Source organism: Prunus mume, linkage group LG6 (assembly GCF_029339155.1).
Source record: "Prunus mume cultivar Tortuosa linkage group LG6, ASM2933915v1, whole genome shotgun sequence".
NCBI classification, from domain to species: Eukaryota; Viridiplantae; Streptophyta; class Magnoliopsida; order Rosales; family Rosaceae; genus Prunus; species Prunus mume.
Window position 1 is genome coordinate 4,643,858 of NC_142703.1, and position 17,598 is coordinate 4,661,455.

Genomic DNA, 17,598 nt, shown 5'->3' on the forward strand with positions numbered 1-17,598 from the left:
GGCGAGTTCTGGCTTTTTCCCTGATCCACGCTCGGCTGCTATGATTACTCATCTCTTTGGTCAGGTGGAGAGATTTGCCCCCCGCCGCCGTCCTTTTCTAGAGGAGCAAAGGATAGGCCAAGACTTGGAGCAGCGGATTACCTCATGTAGTGCCACCATGAGGAGGGAGATCGAGATCGCCCGCCAAATGCAACAGGAGGCTGCGGATATTGATGAGCAGGTGATGGCAGCTTCAAGAAAGGAAGGCTGGCATTGTTGCCAAAGTCTCCGAGATTGTCCGGAGCAATAGGCCTCTCGAGGCTCAACTTCTACAGGATGCAGCGGCGGGAGCATATCGAGAGAGGAAGTTGATGATTCAGATCTACCTTGTCCGCCGGAGATACCGCGATGGAGAGCTTTAGGGCTGCCCTCCGCACCCTTTTCCCCGATGCTTAGGTTCATACTTGGCCATTGGTTGGCCCATTTTGTACTTAGCTAGTTTCCTTTTCTTTGGTCACCATATGTGGTAGAACTAGCTTAGTTATTATTTCTTGAACCTTTGGTGGATATCTAGGCCATTACTTGGCCCCATTTTGTTGTAGACTTTTGCCCACCTATATATATATGTGATATCTTTTGGAAGAAATTCTTTTATGATGCCCATTCTTCCAATAAAGATTATTATTTTATTATGATATATTTCTTCGTGGCAGGTTATCTCTCCGCCATTTCCCAAACCGTTGGGTAATATTTTTTCAAAAATCGACCATTGATCGGCGCATCATGGACCCGACCATTTTGGTCACTTAACTTGTATGCCCCCTTTCCTAACACTTGGTGGACGAGAAATGGGCCTTCCCAAGTTGGAGACCACTTGCCAAATTTTGGATCCTTTGATCCCACCGGAAGAATGGTCTTCCATACTAAATCTCCGACCCCAAAACTCTTGGCCTTGGTCTTTTTATCGTATGCTCGAGCCACGGCCTCTTTTTGGGCCTTCAATCTATCTAAAGCGCCCAATCTGACCTCGTCAAGGTCATCTAACTCTTGTGCCATGGCTTGCCCGTATTCGTCCTCACTCCATTCGGCATGGCGAACCACTCTTAAGGACTTAACCGAAATCTCAAGTGGCAAGACGGCATCATGGCCATAGGTGAGGGCGAATGGCGTTGTTTGCGTGGCAGACCTTTTCGAGGTTCTATACGCCCATAGAGAGTTGGAAAGAAGAGAGTGCCATTCCTTGGGATTTTTATCAATCATTTTTTCCAAAATCCCTTTTATCACCTTATTACTAGCCTCCGCTTGGCCATTTGATTGGGGATTGTATGGGGTGGATTGAACCATCCTAATTCCCCAATTTCTCGCGGCGGCTTGAACAGCCTCGCCCATGAACGCCGTTCCTCGGTCAGTCATGATGGACTCGGGCAAGCCAAATCGATGGATGATATTCTTCTCAATGAATTCTATCACCTCAACTTGAGTAACTTGCTTGAGTGGGACAGCCTCCACCCACTTTGTGAAAAAATCGGTGGCCACTAATATATACTTATGGCCCTTAGATGACTTTGGGTATATTTGGCCAATCACATCCATTGCCCAACCTTTGAAAGGCCAAGCCTTGACAATGGGATTCATTGGTCCGGCCGGGACATGTTGGATCGGCCCATGCCTTTGACAGTCTTTGCAACCCTTGGCATATTCAATGCAATCTTTGAGGATAGTCGGCCAATAATAACCGTGCCTTCTTAAAAGCCACCTCATCTTGATGCCAGCTTGATGAGCACCGCATATCCCCTCGTGGACCTCGGTCATTGCTACGAGTTGTTCCTTTTTGCCCAAACATTTCATGAGCAAGTCATCGGAACCTATGCGGAACAATACTTCATCTCCTTATCACATAATATTGGGCCCTCCGCCGAATTTGTTGGCTATATGACCCATTTGGATTTTTCAAATACTGCACGATGTCGTGCCTCCAATCCTCCGGTGCTATGGTTAACACCATAACTTCTTGTACCCTCTTTCAAAGGCGGAGGAGAGATCTTCTCAACTCTAAAAGCTCCTCAGAGAGCCCTCGAGATTTCCACTCCGGATGCTAATTGGGCCATGGCGTTGGCCTGAGTGTTATATTCTCTCGGTAAGTGGGCGAGTCTCACATCATCGAAATCTTCCATCAATTGGCTGGCCAACGCATGATATCCAAGCAAAGCTTGGCTAGTCACCTTGTAGTCGCCAGACAATTGTTTTAAGACCAACATTGAGTCTCCCATGACCGCCACACTTTTTACCCCAAGCTCTTTCAAAATTTCCAACCCTATGATAAGGGCCTCGTATTCGGCCTGATTGTTGGTACAATCAAAGTCCAATTGAAAAGAATAACGAGTTCGGAATCCATTGGGCGTTTCAATGATGACACCTGCCCCGCCCATGTTAAATGTTCGAGACCCGTCAAAATAAAGGCGCCATGGAAATAAACTCAATGTGCCCACCTCGAGGAAATCCATCTCCTCCATTTCAACACAAGGGTGGGCCGCCAAGAAATCGGCCAAAGCTTGCCCCTTAACGGCCTGCTGGGGCACATATCGGAAAGTGAATTCCGCCAATGCCATTGTCCATTTTCCTATTCGCCCTCTAATGATTGGGCGAGTGAGCATATATTTTATCAAATCAGTCTTGGCGATTATATGCACCACGGAAGGCAACATGTAATGCCTTAACTTGGTCGCGGTAAAATACAGGGCCAAGCAAAGTTTCTCCACCGGAGAATATTTCCTCTCGGTGGCCGTTAGAATTCGGCTGAGGTAGTATACCGCTTGCTCTTTCTTCTCATCATTGTCTTGGGCTAGTAAACTTCCGATGGAGTTTTCCGCGGCTGAAATATATAGTTTCAAGGGTCGGCCACGCTTTGGTGGAATGAGCACCGGAGGCTTGGCCAAATATTCTTTAATGGCGTCAAATGCCCTTTGGTGAATCTCTTCCCACCGAAATTTCTCTTCATCTTTGAGCTTTAGCAAAGATGAGAAAGGCTCAACTTTCCCTGCGGAGTTGGCTATAAACCTTCGAAGGAAGTTAATTTGGCCCAATAAACTTTGCACTCCTTTCTTGTTTTTTGGAGGGGGCGCATCAATGATAGCCTTCGCCTTATTTTTATCAATCTCAATCCCCCTTTGGTGCACCAAGAATCCTAAGAAATTTCCGGCGGATACCCCAAAAGCACACTTTTTTGGGTTCATTTTCAATTGATGCCGCCGCATTCTTTCAAAGGCCGACCGGAGGTCATCCAAGTGGCCTAGTCTAGACTCCGATTTTATAACAACATCGTCGATGTAAACTTCTAAATTTCGACCGATCATGTCATGGAAAATAGCGTTCATTGCCCGCTGATATGTGGCCCCGGCATTTTTCAGGCCGAAGGGCATCACCACATACTCAAAAGTTCCAATGGATCCGGGGCACCTGAAGGCTGTCTTGTGGACATCCTCCTCGGCTATAAAAATTTGGTTATAGCCGGAGTGCCCATCCATGAATGATAAAATTTCATGCTTGGCCGCCCCATCGACTAAGAGGTCGGCCATGGGCATGGGATATTCATCTTTGGGAGTTGCAAGATTAAGATTGCGAAAATCAACACATATTCTTATTGCTCCCGTTTTTTTCTTTACAGGTACAATATTTGAAAGCCATTCTACGTATCTAGCTGGCCTAATAAATTTGGCTTTTACAAGCCTTACAATTTCTTCCTTAACCTGTAATTCTACTTCTGCCGACATCCGCGGGGCTTGAAGGGCTTGAAATCTTCCACCATTGGTAAGCGATGCTCGACTAAGTCACGACTCAATCCGGGCATCTCGGTGTAATCCCAAGCGAAGCAATCCTTGAACTCTCTCAAAAGCTCTTCCATTTTGGCCCGAAGTTCTGGCTCCATTAGACCACTTATGTAGATCGGACGATGGTTGTCTTCCGTCCCCAAGTTGATTTCTAACAAAGGATCTTGGACTTCCGCCCTCGAATCATTCATCTCGCTTGGTGCCAATTCTACTTCTTCGAGCTCAAGTGCATCATCCTCCGGGCCTTCATGAAGAAATTCCACCAAGTTGGCGGTGGACCCATGCTCGGCCGCTCTTTCGGCCCAAAAACCATATAGCCGTCTCAAAGTGTCTTCCACCGCGGCCTTCTTCTCTTCCTCGATGTTTGTATCACTCATTGAGGGAGAAAAAATCAGCTATAGTGGGACGCTCTCCATCCGCTTGGGCATCATGTGCCCCCAAGTCTATCAACTTTTGGGCCGAGACTCCCGTAGGTCGGCCGTTCTTATCTGACCCCGTAAAATAAAGGGGCCCAATGTCATCTTCATAAAACTTTGCCTCTACCGCATTGGCGGAGGCCATGAAGGGCCGTACATCGGCCTGAACAATCTCTACACTTCCATCCTCGTGCCAAAATTGTGAAAAATTGATGTAGTGAAGAGGGCACGCACATGCTTCCATGGATCCAATCTCGGCCCAACAAAGCATTGAAATGGGCCGTTGTCTCCACCACAAAGAAGGCAGTCACTCTAACTTTTTGCCCCACTCTAACTTGGAGTGGGAGAATCCCCTTTGAAGTCGTAGTGTCTCCCACGAACCCACTGACTGTTGTCTCGGTCGGGATTAACTCATCTGACCCTTTCTTTAATTTCCTCATGATTGAGGCTGGTAGGATGTTGACCGTAGCCCCCATATCCACAAGGACTTTACTCACCGGAACCCCATCGAAATGAGCTCCCACATACAAGGGCTTAAGGTGGGAGGACATTTTCTTGGTGGGCATGTCATAGCACACCTTCTCGGGCACTTTTTCCTCCTTTTCGGGCACCATGATGCAAGGTTGGGCATTCCCTTCCTTTGGAGTTTCTTGGGCCATCCCAATTTCTTTGGCCCCTTCCATTTGGACCATGGACTCAACCTCATCGAACACATCCCCGTCCATAAAATTAGGTTGATCCGGCCGAGCTTCGAAAAATAAAGGGAGTGTAACAACCATGGCATTTACCTCGTCAAAGTCTCCAAACTTTACTTTGACCTTGCCCACTTTTAGCTCATTCTCAAACTTGGCCATCTCTTCATTCCGTTCTTTCTCTAAGTGTTCCATAGCTTCCTCCGACAGATCCTCTAAGTACTTCGTCGTCCGCATACTCCTCATCTTCCCCATATATCTCTTCGTCTTCGGCCACGAACCTTCGAGATTTTCCAATGGCTCCTTAGCTTCTTCCTCGGCCGTGTGCTCGGCCTCTTCTTCTACCACATTAATTTCAGCGTCGACCATAACTTGGTCTTCTTCCGCCCTAGGCTCGCTTACTATTTTATGGGGCACATCCCCAACTTCTTGGACCATGTTTTGGTCATTTTCTTCTTTACTCTCAACCTTGGTGGGTTGAGCCACTTTGGTCATGGCCGGGGCCTTGGCGACCAGAGGCTTGGCTTTTGGTGGAGCCTCCCTTGCCTTTTGAACCTTGAGAAGTTTATCTCCTCTCCTCTTAGTCGGTTCACTAGCTTCCACTTTAGAGTTATTTGCCTCGAAAGCCCCAGTCAAATGGGCCTCCAATTCCGAGATTGGCTCTTCTGGGGCCGTTACCACAACTCGGCCATTCACCCATTCTCGACGTATTTTCATCTCCTCGGCCGCGGCTGCCTCCAAAGAAGCGACGGCATCGGCCTTGGCCAACTCCAACTCCTCCAATCGAAGTTTTTCGCGAAGCTCGACCAATCGGTCAAGTTGAGCTTGCCTTTTATCCGCCCAATCTAATTCTGCCTTGCAAGTGGTGGCATATTGCCTTTGGCCCTTCTTGTTTGAGTCTTGCTCAAAGGTACAGGCGGGAGTTTTGGGCCCCTGCTTCTATACCATTGGCCCACCTTTGTGTTTGGCACCTTGAAAGTTGGGACACCACTACCGTCCGCGGGGCGGGGTCTTGATACATATGCCACATCTCGGCTTTTGCCTTCTCCCACCGAAATCCACATGCTTCGGTTTTGGCTTGAATCGGGCGAATCAATGTCTTCATATCTTAAAGGGGCATGTTGATTTCTCCTCTTCGGCTGATATCTCGGCCTCTCATACCTATCTTGGTACTCATGCAATGGCCGTTTGTTCGACCTTACTTCCATTTCGCCCCTTGGGCTATGTGGGCCGTAATTCTCGGCCGGACTTGTTATCATCTTCTTTTCAAAACTCCTAGATCTGCCCACTTGGACTTGATCCTTGGTTTGCTCCTTAATCAGCCCTTAATGGGTTCATTGGTTGGCCCCTTGGGCTTTGGCGAAACCACTTCGAGAGTCACCTCACATTGGCATCGACTACATAGCACAATGGCCTTTGGAGGTTCTTCCTTGGTCAAAACTTTTGTCTCGGGAACCTTGGCCACCTCAGGGTACATTTTAGCCTTGCCCTTCACCTTAGGATCCGCCGGAATTTCCCTTGCCCTTCTTTCTGCCGCAGCCCTTGCTGAGCCACCCAAGTCCAACCTAGGCCTAGGTTGGTCTGGCCTTGGGAAGTTAGCATTCACCATGTTGACTTGAGCATTTGGGAAAGGATTCTGGTCGACACCCATTGTAGCTTTCTCCGGAAACTTCAAGATCTTCCGATCGATGAGATCCTGCACGGCATTCCGAAAAACCAAACAATTGTTAGTCGTATGAGACCACACATTGTGAAACTTGCAATAAGTTTTATTTCTAAGTTCGTTAGCCGACGGAATATCATGATCATTAGATAATTTTATGATCTTTTCTTTCAAAAGTTGGTCGAAAATTTGTTCGGCTTTAGAAATATCAAATGTGTAGGACTTAGTCACGACCGCCTTTTGGGAGGTTCCACTAAACTTGGACATTTGGGCCGTGGTCGGCCTTTGATCCTTAGAGGCTTTAGACAAAGCCTTGCACACATATGGCCCTTTGGCCACAATCTCGGCCAAGTTTACCTCGGCCGACTGTTCTTCCTCCTCTAAGTAAACTTCATCACCTCTTTCTTCTGAGTCTATATCTCCAATGTCTACAGCGTGGACCGCCGTGGTCCTAGACCCGGAAGGTTTGGTTGAATCCCTATAAAATGTCGGTGCCGCCGCCCTTTTGTTGCTCCTCCTTTAGAAGGGCTTCGTATCGATCCACCCGAAGTAAGAGATCATAAATGTCGCGGAACTCAATTCCTTCGAATTTCTTTCGGAGGTCAAGCAACAATCCTCCTTGGGCCAATTTTGCAAACTCGTGCTCCGGCATATTGACCGTACACCTAGCCCTTGCTTCTCTAAACCGCCCCAAATATTCTTGGACCGACTCACTTGGCTTCTGACTTATCTTTGCCAAGTCGGCCATTGAGACTTCCGGCTCCGGTCGATAAAATTGCTCGTGGAAGACTTGCTCCATAACTTGCCAATTCGGGACGGAATTTTGTGGAAGCTTAACATACCATGAAAAAGCTGCCCCCGTAAGGGTACTCGGAAATAGCCTTAGTTTCAAGGCCTCGCGATGCCCAATCTCCGCGCATTGGGCCATGAATCGGCCAATGTGCTCAACGGTCGACTGGAGCCCATCTCCCGAAAATAGTGCGAAATCCGGAACCTTGAAGCCCTCGGAAATTCCTCTTGATCAAAATGCTCGGATATGGCCTTCGGTAGACGGGCCTACCAATCTGTTGCCCGTTTTGCGTTTACTCTGTGATGGAAGGGCAAAGTTCCCCGCCTTGAGAACCATAGGTGGTCGACAAGTCACTTTCTTTGGTGTGGCGTGCCACGCTAGTAATAAAAATTCTAGCGGACTTAGTTTGGAATAGATAACTTGCGCCCCAAGTTCTTGATTTATGCAAACAAACGATTGTGAATTTGGGTGAGGAATATCTCCCAAGTAAGTTCTTTTCTTGCCTCGCATGGTGAGGACTTTAACAATTTATCTCAATAAACAGGCTGTTCGCGAGAATGGTTGATGGAATTTAAACTGTTTTGGCGATGGAATTTAAAGCTTTTTTAGGCGAATCGATGGAATTTAAATCGCTTTTAGCGTAATCGCCTTTTACAAAACTATAACAATAAATACTCATGCTAGAGAGATGAAGATACATTGGAACTCCATTTACTGGATGGGAGGCTCTGCAAAAATCGGCCGGAGGAATGTCCGGCCGGATCGAAACTGTCATCGACTGTCCCGGCCGGAAATGCTTGGGCTGGACTGGAATGTTGACAACTCGATTGCTAAGCTTCAACTTTAAATCGATACCAAAGGTTGATTCTGGCAGAGCTTCAATGTACTTTAAGCTTGTGTGAAGCTTACAGTGGGCAGAAGCGGCTTCTTGATCTGTAAGGGCGTATGGTCGTTCTCGAGGACTTGTGGGCTAGAGACTGCCTGAAATTTGTTGAGGTTTTCACGTTTGGGAAAAGCTCAAGCTTGTAACGAGAGAAACTTCGTTTTGAATGACTTATTTTCTAAGTCTGAACCTTGGGAATTCTAATCTAAAGCTGGTTTTCACTTGGAATTCAAGTGAGCTTCTGGTTGGTTTTGAGTTGTTTGTGTTGGTGTCTTGGCTCAATGAGCTTTGGTTGCTTCAGTGTTTTGAAGGTTTTTTGAGATCAAGTGATCATTTTGAGTTTTTGTTTTTGATTGATTTTTGGTTTTTGAGTGTCTTTACCCTGTTCACCCTTCTTGTATTTATAGTAAAACTGTTTCTTCTCTGGAGTAGGGTGATTGTGTTTTTTTATTGGGCGGCAAAGATATTTTCCCCCTTTTCCTCTTCTTCTTCTTTTGGCAGATAGGCTCTCGGATAGGCGATCACTTCCCTTTTTTCAGCCCCTTGTGATATTTTAACCGTGATGGTTAGTTTGATTCCTTTACAGCTCCTGCTTTCACCTTATCCCTCTATGAGATTGTAACTTGCTTATCTCCTCGGGAGAATTACCTTCTCTGAGAAGACAGAAGAAAAATCTCTGAATATACATATATAAGAGGGATTTGATCTTCAGTTCTTCAAAATCAACTCGATGTCATGAACCCTTCAATCACTTCTTCTATGGCAGTTGCCATTGCTGACTTCCGCCATTGCTGACTTTTTAATCCCAGAAGTTGCCATTGCTGACTTTTTATCCCAGAGTTTGCCACGTGGGATTGTTCCTTCTTCTGGACTCCCTCTTCCTATTATGTTTGGGCCTGTGAGGCCCAAATCAGCCTTGTTTGCTCTGATGAGCCTTGGGCTAGATGTGTCAATTTTTGGCCCAAACACAATCCTCCTAGCATGGGGCACCATATCTTGAATCATTTGTTCGACCGCACCTCGATCGATTGCTTGATTCCCTAGCAATGGGTTGTTAGCATTCCCGCCGGGGTTATTCCAACCACCAACTCCGAATTGGTTGATATGAGGCCCAGCGAAATTGGCCTCACCGCTTGGTGAGCTTGTGGGCGGAATTGATTATATGGCGGGAACACTTGAAATTGGTTGACCGCCGCATATGGGTTGTTGCCCATCGGCGGAATATTAACCATCAGGGCTTGGTTGCCCCTGTGGATTAAGTTGGGGCGATTTACTCCAAAACCATTTGGTTGGGCCTCCACTTGTGGCCCAACCGCTGGTGCTCCAATAGGCGCCCCTTGGTTTCCATTTTGGCCATTTTGCTGGCCTAACCATCGATCAAATCTCTCGTTGATCTGAGCACTTTGAGTGGCCATCGTTTGGGCCATTGTCTCCATGACACGCATGAGTTGTTGGAGTTCCAATGAAGTGGCCGGATTCGGCCTCAATACTGGTCCCCCGGCGACTTCCGTAATATCCTCAACCACCACGTGATCGTGGCCAACGGCCGTGTTTCGGCCGGGGCCATTTTGCTCTTGAGTGGCCGGAACATTTTGTGGCTGAGTATTCAAAGGGAGTGAACCAGCCATGCTTGTCTCTGATTCCGACCGAAGTCTAGACTCTTCAAATTCTTGATCTCTTCTAGGATTCCTCCTAGTGTTTACGACCATACAAAACCTAGTGGTCCCACCGGGCGTGCCAAATTATGTTACCCTCTTTTCGGTCCGGGGCGGCCGACGGAAGGAACTTTTGGTCCTTCTTCTTTTGGATGCGGGGCGTGCCACCACCAAGCCCCGAAATTGGGCTTGAATGGAATGAGAATAGATGGATGTGTTGCGCTTCTAACTTCTGAGCAAACGATTGATCGACCAAGCAAGGAACCTCTTCTTGGCCTAGATTCTTTCACTTTCTCGGGCTCGAGAATGGTTAGGTTTCGTACGGATGTTTTTGTGATTTTTATGGTTTATGTAAAAATAATGCGATTAAACTAAATATGCGTATAAACGTAAAGACAAGAATTGAAATGCAATAAAATAAATCAAAGTGACAGATAAAGTAAGAATAAAATAAAAGCGATAAGAACGATAAGAACGAAAAGGAAATAAACTTGAAGTTAAATTTAATCGAAGTGCGATAACAATTAGAATGTAAAGGAATTGAAATAAACTTGAATTGAAACGACAAGAAATATAAACTGAAACAAGAATTTAAATGACAAGGAAAATATAAACTTACACTAGCAAAATGAAGAACTCACTACACTAGGTGCTTGAAAAATAAAATCCTAAGTCTAGGAAAAGAAAAGTGCGAGACGAAAGATAGGTTTGTTTGTCTGATGTTGTGTGTCTGATGTCTTCATGGAGCAAGGTTTATATAGGGCACTCGTCAGCCCATGGGCTAGCCATTGAATGGCCAAATGTCAACTCTTCTTTAAAATCTTTCCTTTCGAAGCCCTCCTAAATCCGTGAGATTGCGTTGATATTCTGACAGGCTTGATTCTTCCTTGTTTTGGAACACTCGGAGTTACTATAAAAACTCCCTTGATTTCTTTCCTTGTGAGGCCCTCCGTCACGTGCACATTATCCTCCGAAAATCAATATATGCATATATGGGAGAATGAATCAAGACAGCTTGGTTGAAATGCCTAGCCCATGCGGATGGGCTCATAAAGTGAAGCCATCCATTGTGATATACAATATTAATATATATATATATATATATATAGGTCAATAAGTTGGCAGCCGCATTCATCCCCTTTTATGCCCAGCCGCATATTCATCACACCCGCCGCAGTCTTCCAATTCTGTCCGGCGCGATCTTCCAATTCTGCCCGGCCATCTTCCAATTCTGCCCGGCGCGGTCTTCCAATTCTGTCCGGCCCTCTTCCAATTCTATCCGGCCGCAATTCTTCTCGTGCTCATCCAATATCCCGTGCCCGGATTAGGTGGGTTTCCACCACCCCCAAACAAGTTCCATCTTATGAATTGATGGGGACATCAAATAGGCAATCCTTGGTAACTTTTTAATTCACTATCAATGATTATAAATCACACGTTGATGGTAGAGCATAGATTATAAAGAACGATGATTATCAAGAACAATGATTATCACATATACGGTATACCCAAAGAAACAATTCATCATCATCATGAAAAACTATTAAGCATCTCATTTTCAGAGAAAAACAAAAATCCGAAAATAACTAAAAACCTATAGCATTCAAATTGGAAGACTCAAGATCCTAACGCTACCGAAAAAAAAAAAATATACTAGAAAGGTTTTTCTCTGATTCTCACCTTCTCTACTCAATCACCAACTCTTTTGCTGTCAAAACTTCTTCTAGGCTACGATAGATGACAAGTCTACAGTGCGTAAAGCCGGGAATACATTCCTTTGGAGGATGAATCTCGGAGCACACCGTTATTCCTTTTTAAGTGGACTTGTAAGAAAAGAGTGAGGCCCACTTGTTTTGCCTCAATTCACAAAAGAGTATACTATATAAAATGACTATACCAATATGGAAAATATTAATTTCTTAGTTTCATTAAAATTTAAGATTGCAACGTGTTAGGAGAAACATATTCATAGTTTCAATAAAGTTTTACTTATGCCATTGACTGGAAAACCTTGTTTTTGTAAATTGGTACGAGTAATGATCAGTTTGTTTAATTTAGACATACTTGGAGGTTAACACTCCCCCGCCCTCCTTGGTCTATGTCCTGTCGCGAGATGGCCTGCCTGCTCCCCCTCAATGTTTGCTAAGTGGTGGCTGCGGATCCGGTGTTTACTGTTTCCCATTGGTTGTTTAGTTTTCGTTGTTGTTAGCCTTTTTGCTTTCCCCTGTGGTTAGCTCCTCCTCTTGTGTTTGTTGTTTGCCTGTTTTGGGCTTTCTATGAAAGTATCTATTTGATCCCAAAAACACCAACAAAAAAAGAGACATACTTGGATACTTCAACTAAGAAAAGCTAGATAAGTTCTTCATTTTTTTTGTTTATAAACCTACATACATATGCATGTCTAGTAGGCTTTCATTTTTATGGTAATCCAACTTATGCAGTGGGATAAAAAGGCTTCCATAGCAAGGCCACAAAGACCTTCCTTTGCCTAAACATCTCTTTGCATTCTTATGTACCCTTCTTCGCCCCATTATGCGCCCCATGAGTTCTTCACCAACCAATATTTGGTCCTATCAGCACTTACCCCATAATCAACAACGGTAACTTTATGATCGAGCTCGTTCCACAAGCTCCCATAAAGATGTAATAACCTGAAAATTGCCTATTATTTTTCTTCTTTTGGTGAAAAATATTATGTTCAAGAATGATTTCGGGTATTTTATCAAGTGTCTTGTGGTTGATAATATTGGATATAAGTGTGTTTAAAGGAAAGTTGGACGAAAATGCCCATTTGTGATTTATTGAAGTTTCATTAAGGATCTTTGAGAAATTAAAGTTGAAAATTAAGATACTTGAATAGAAAAATAAAGCGTGAGCTTATGAGAGCGTAAGAGCAAACTATTGAAAATCGGAGTTAAAACAAAGAAGTTATGCGCATTAGAAGTTTGAGGTGCCAAACTATAGTTTGGAATTATTATAAATACCCATAATCAGAAATTCAATTCACAATTTCGCCCTGACCCATTTACCCAATTTGAGACCTAATTACCGAGCAATATCCAAATGACCTGACCCGACTTTTTTGGTCGAGGTGCACGCCACCACCCCATTTGAAATATCTCAACGACGCGATTCTAACCTAGTTGGCCTTGTCGTGATCGGAGCTCTGGTTAATTAGCAGCGAGCCTCCAAAGTTTTGCTGTGTTGTCGTGCGTTCAATCTCAATTATAACCAAACTGGACGAAATCTGAAGTTGACCCATGTATGAAACTTGCTCTACTCATCAAGCTCTTCAATTTAGCCGTTCAATCTCAATTATAACCAAACTGGACGAAATCTGAAGTTGACCCATGTATGAAACTTGCTCTACTCATCAAGCTCTTCAATTTAGCATAAGTGGTAACCGGTGATTTTGAATTTTATATCGCCGAAATTTTCTCACGAGACCCACGCACGGTAGAGGCACATGGGGCTAGCTTGGGAGACATGTTTTCGTCTCTATGTGATGTCATCAATGTCCCGAGCATGATAGTATGTTCAAATTTGTGAGATTCGATATTTGATCGAAGATCTGAGTTTCGCCTATCGTTTATCATTCAATCAATCAGATCGTTGAATTGTCTTCAGCTTTTAGTATATGTTGTTGTTGGTATTACTAGGACTGTGTAGCAACTTGTGGATTGAGAATCGGATGTGCGTAGGTCCGGATAAATGATTCTAAGGTTATGTTGATCGATTGTCGTCCAATTGTGTGATCAACAGAAATCCGACCGTTGGATTGTGGCCAAATTGTTAGGATGTGTTTCGGTGATTACAAATTGTTAATTTCCATATTGGACTTGGTCCTTGATTGGTGTTACTCCTTGCTTTCTCTAGTCTAGCGTAAGTGGGCCCGCAACATTTTCATATTTGAAAGATGTCTTTGTGAAAGATTCATAGCCCAAGATCTCGTTGTAATATTTGCAAATTGATTGACACTTGGTTTGTAAGGTTTGCTTTCATTGCTATTGGAAGATTCTATGAATGCCACATTTTCCTTAAATATGTTGAAACACATTTTTTTCTCATTAATATACTTGTCCATAACGAGTCATCCATTAATTGCTCATATCTCCCATACAATGATGCATACTTCTTCGAGACTGGGAGAAGTGGTTTGAGAAACATAAGGATCAAGGCCAAAAAAAATACATTTGCTGTACTGGTTAATAAACTCCATGGTAGCTTACTAGTAAAGGAAGCATACTAGGATTTGATGAAGCAAATGTATTGAAAATCAAGGATATACTGAAATGATAAACTTCTTCACCGTTTTAAAGAGAAGAGAATGGCCTTTGCTAACGAGTTTTTATCAAAAATAGTCAAAATTTACCACCCCCACCACCCCGCGTGCGCACATGCTTTCATAAATGCCAGTTTTTATAAAAACTTTCAAAATAGCCAAAAACTCACTTAAATAGACTTAAATGCCCTCAAAACTAAACCCACATAAATAAATAAAAGAAAGCCAGTTAGGCAAAGAAAAAAAACAAGGAGAGTGCAACATAGAATCTATTTTGCTGCTATATATGCTCCCTTGTAACTGTGGGAAGAGAAATTAAGAAAGCTAGAGATGTAGACTCTAGAGTAACGACATGGGAAGGTTGTTTGGGATCAGTCTTGAAGGAAACATCTAGCTACAAGCACTGCAAAACCCATCCTGCTCTTGTTGATGACATACTTTCTAAAATTCTAAGTCGGTTAACCGAAGACATGGAAGGGTTTATCTTTTTGATAAATTTGTAAATGTCACACTTGGAGAGAAAGAAGAGTGGATCATGATAACACGATTACACTGTTGCATACATATTTTGCGTTTCATGTAGTTCAATGGTGGGGTGGGAAATATGAGGCTGCAAAGGAGAAAAGCCAAAAGTACACGGAGGGAAATTTATCCTTGAGACATTCCACATTCTTGGTCCTGATGGAAGCAACTACTTTATAACTCTGGAAACTCAGATTGGTGGAAGCGATGCTGATGATGCTTGATTGATCAAACATTTAGGAAATTGCACTTAGTTAAAATGTATATTCTTTGCTACCATGTTTTTCTTATTATCACATTTGGATTGATTTTTCTTAGTCGATGATGTAATCTAGGGTCCTAGGTTATTTCTATGCTTAGATATGAAATCAAGTTTTCTAGGCATAGTCTTTTTTATTTATTTATCTGATTGACTTTCTTTTATTTATTTATGTGAATTTTAGTTTTGAGGGCATTTATGTCTATTTAAGTGAGTTTTTAGTTATTTTTGAAAGTTTTTATAATTAAAAACTGACATTTATGAAAGTATAGGGTAAATTTTGACTATTTTTGATAAAAACTCTTTGCTAACTCTGTGGCCCAAGCCAAAAGATTGTCTGCAATTTCCATTTCCCATATAAATTTGTATATTTTTATTTACTTTATGAATTATTTCCATATACATTTTTTTCCCTCATTTGCATCTGTAATCTTTTTCTTCACTGTCACGTCACTTTTTCGTTATCTATCTTTAATTAAAATATAAACAAGCCGACCTAACCAATTAAGAATGTTATAATCTTAGTTTAATGTATGCTTATCAAGATGTGTACTATCATCATCATATTTTAATTTTCAATAAAACCATTTGTATTATCTTAACTTCTTAAGCGATGTGTTAAACAAACCCTCTTAAACATCTGAGGTCCAGTCCTATTCCTATATGTATTTTGTCAAGCATCAGATGAGCAGATCATTTCGTTGTCATTTGCTAAAGAAAGCCACATTTAAACATGTACGAAATGTGAATATCTGATACGGTTTTTGTCCTTGTGAGAAAAAACAGGAGTTGTTTGACTTCTTAATCTTGTTTTGTTCCCACGCAACTGATACCAAGTGAGAATGAGAGAACAAGTAAACACAACGGGTTTGTGCACAACTTGTGCAACACAAGAAGGAATTACGTTAGAAAGAAACTGATGGGAACTCAACCACAAAACAATTGTATTGGCGTATCTCATTGCCCTTTGCATCGACCAAATCTTTCGACTTCTCTAGCCCTGGCCATACCGGCGCCATTTTCTTTTTGCCTCCCAATTCTTTCGGTTTCTCGAGCCCTGGCCATACTGGCGCCATTTTCTTTTTGCCTCCAAAATCTTCAGGTTTCTCGAGCCTTTGCCATACCGGTGTCAAGTTGTCAAGCCCCGGCCACACGGGTGCTACTTTCTTTTGGCTTCCCAAACTTTTGGGTTTCTCAAGCCCGGGCCAGACTGATGTCATTTTCTTTGTAAACTCACAAATATATCAAGAAGAATGCTTCACAATGAGTAGAAGTGTACTCTTTTTCCTGTGTGTGCTTTCTATGTGAATCCTCCATTTGACGCCTCTATTTATAGAAGTCCCAAGAAATCCTAAATCATGTCGGAAGTTGTAACATAAATCCATATCCTAGTTGTAGTAGAAATCCCAATTAAACATACATGCAGGTCAAATAGGAGATAATGATATGTCTCCTAAACTTCACGTCTAAGGATACGCGGGGTTGTTTTAACATTTTCCAAAGCAATTGCAATTGTACTTTCTAGACAAATATCTGTAAATTCTTGAGCCTTCATATTTTATCAAAATAATAATAATCATCCTAAGAAAACATTTTTATCAAAATTCTAATTGTTTTTCAACATGTTCCAGAAGCCCACTCAGATTTTCATTCAAAATAACAGTTATATTTCATATTATTTTACTTTGCAGACATTCATACAATTGCCTAATAGACTAGATATATAAGCGTTTTTTTCTCTCTTAACTTTGATTTCTTATCTCACGGTTCCATAATTTTTAATTTTTTTTTGTTTGATGGATAAATAGTTTATTGGGTTTATATTGCAGGGTATTTTCTAGGGGTGGTTTGTTAGGATTTCACAACGTTTTAAGGGGGTTTAGGGTTTATGTGGTTAGGAACTTAGGATTAGGGCTGTACCATTAAATAATAAAGGTAACATGGTGTGATTGTGAATGAAATACATTTGATTTTAGAACTACCATTAGTGGGTTGGGTTGGGTGTAGGGCAAGATGTGAATTGAAACATTCACTTTTTCCTATTTTGTAATATATATTGTTTTTTTTAGTACAAGTGATAGTCTAACTACAGGGGAAGAGGATTTCTCACACGCACAACCATGATACCGTGGGGATTTGAACTTGAGACCTCTGATATGCAAGTCAATGCCCTTTTCCAATGAGCTAGATCCCGTTGGCATAAAAAATATAATTTAAGAAAAAGAGTGAACCATAGCAATTTTAACATTTGATAATTTCATTCGGGAGTGTTACAGAGATTCATAAGACAATTTGTATCCATCCCATTATAACGGGAAGTCCTTCAAGAATCAAGGTCTCAATTCTACCACCACAACATAATTATCAAGGGTCTCTATTGTTACAGACATTCCTAGAAGATTTATCTTAGTATGAAAAATTAATTTTTTGCAATCAACTTTAATTTGATCTCAACAACATATATGAGTCCATTGGAATGTGTGTTTTCTATATAACAGTTTCTTGAAGAAAAAGTCAGGTCATCTGCAATCACAAGAGCAAAAGTGAGAACTACTTTTTAAGTTATCATGTGTAGAACCTTCTGTTATTGAAACCCAGAAAGTGTTATTGGACACACACAAAATCCCAAT

The 17,598-nt window shown here is 42.6% G+C and overlaps 1 pseudogene; it reads left to right on the forward strand.

The window, feature by feature from the left end:
• Positions 1-14,539: 14,539 nt before the first annotated feature.
• On the forward strand, positions 14,540-14,933 carry LOC103336457 (protein yippee-like pseudogene; annotated as a pseudogene).
• Positions 14,934-17,598: the final 2,665 nt, after the last annotated feature.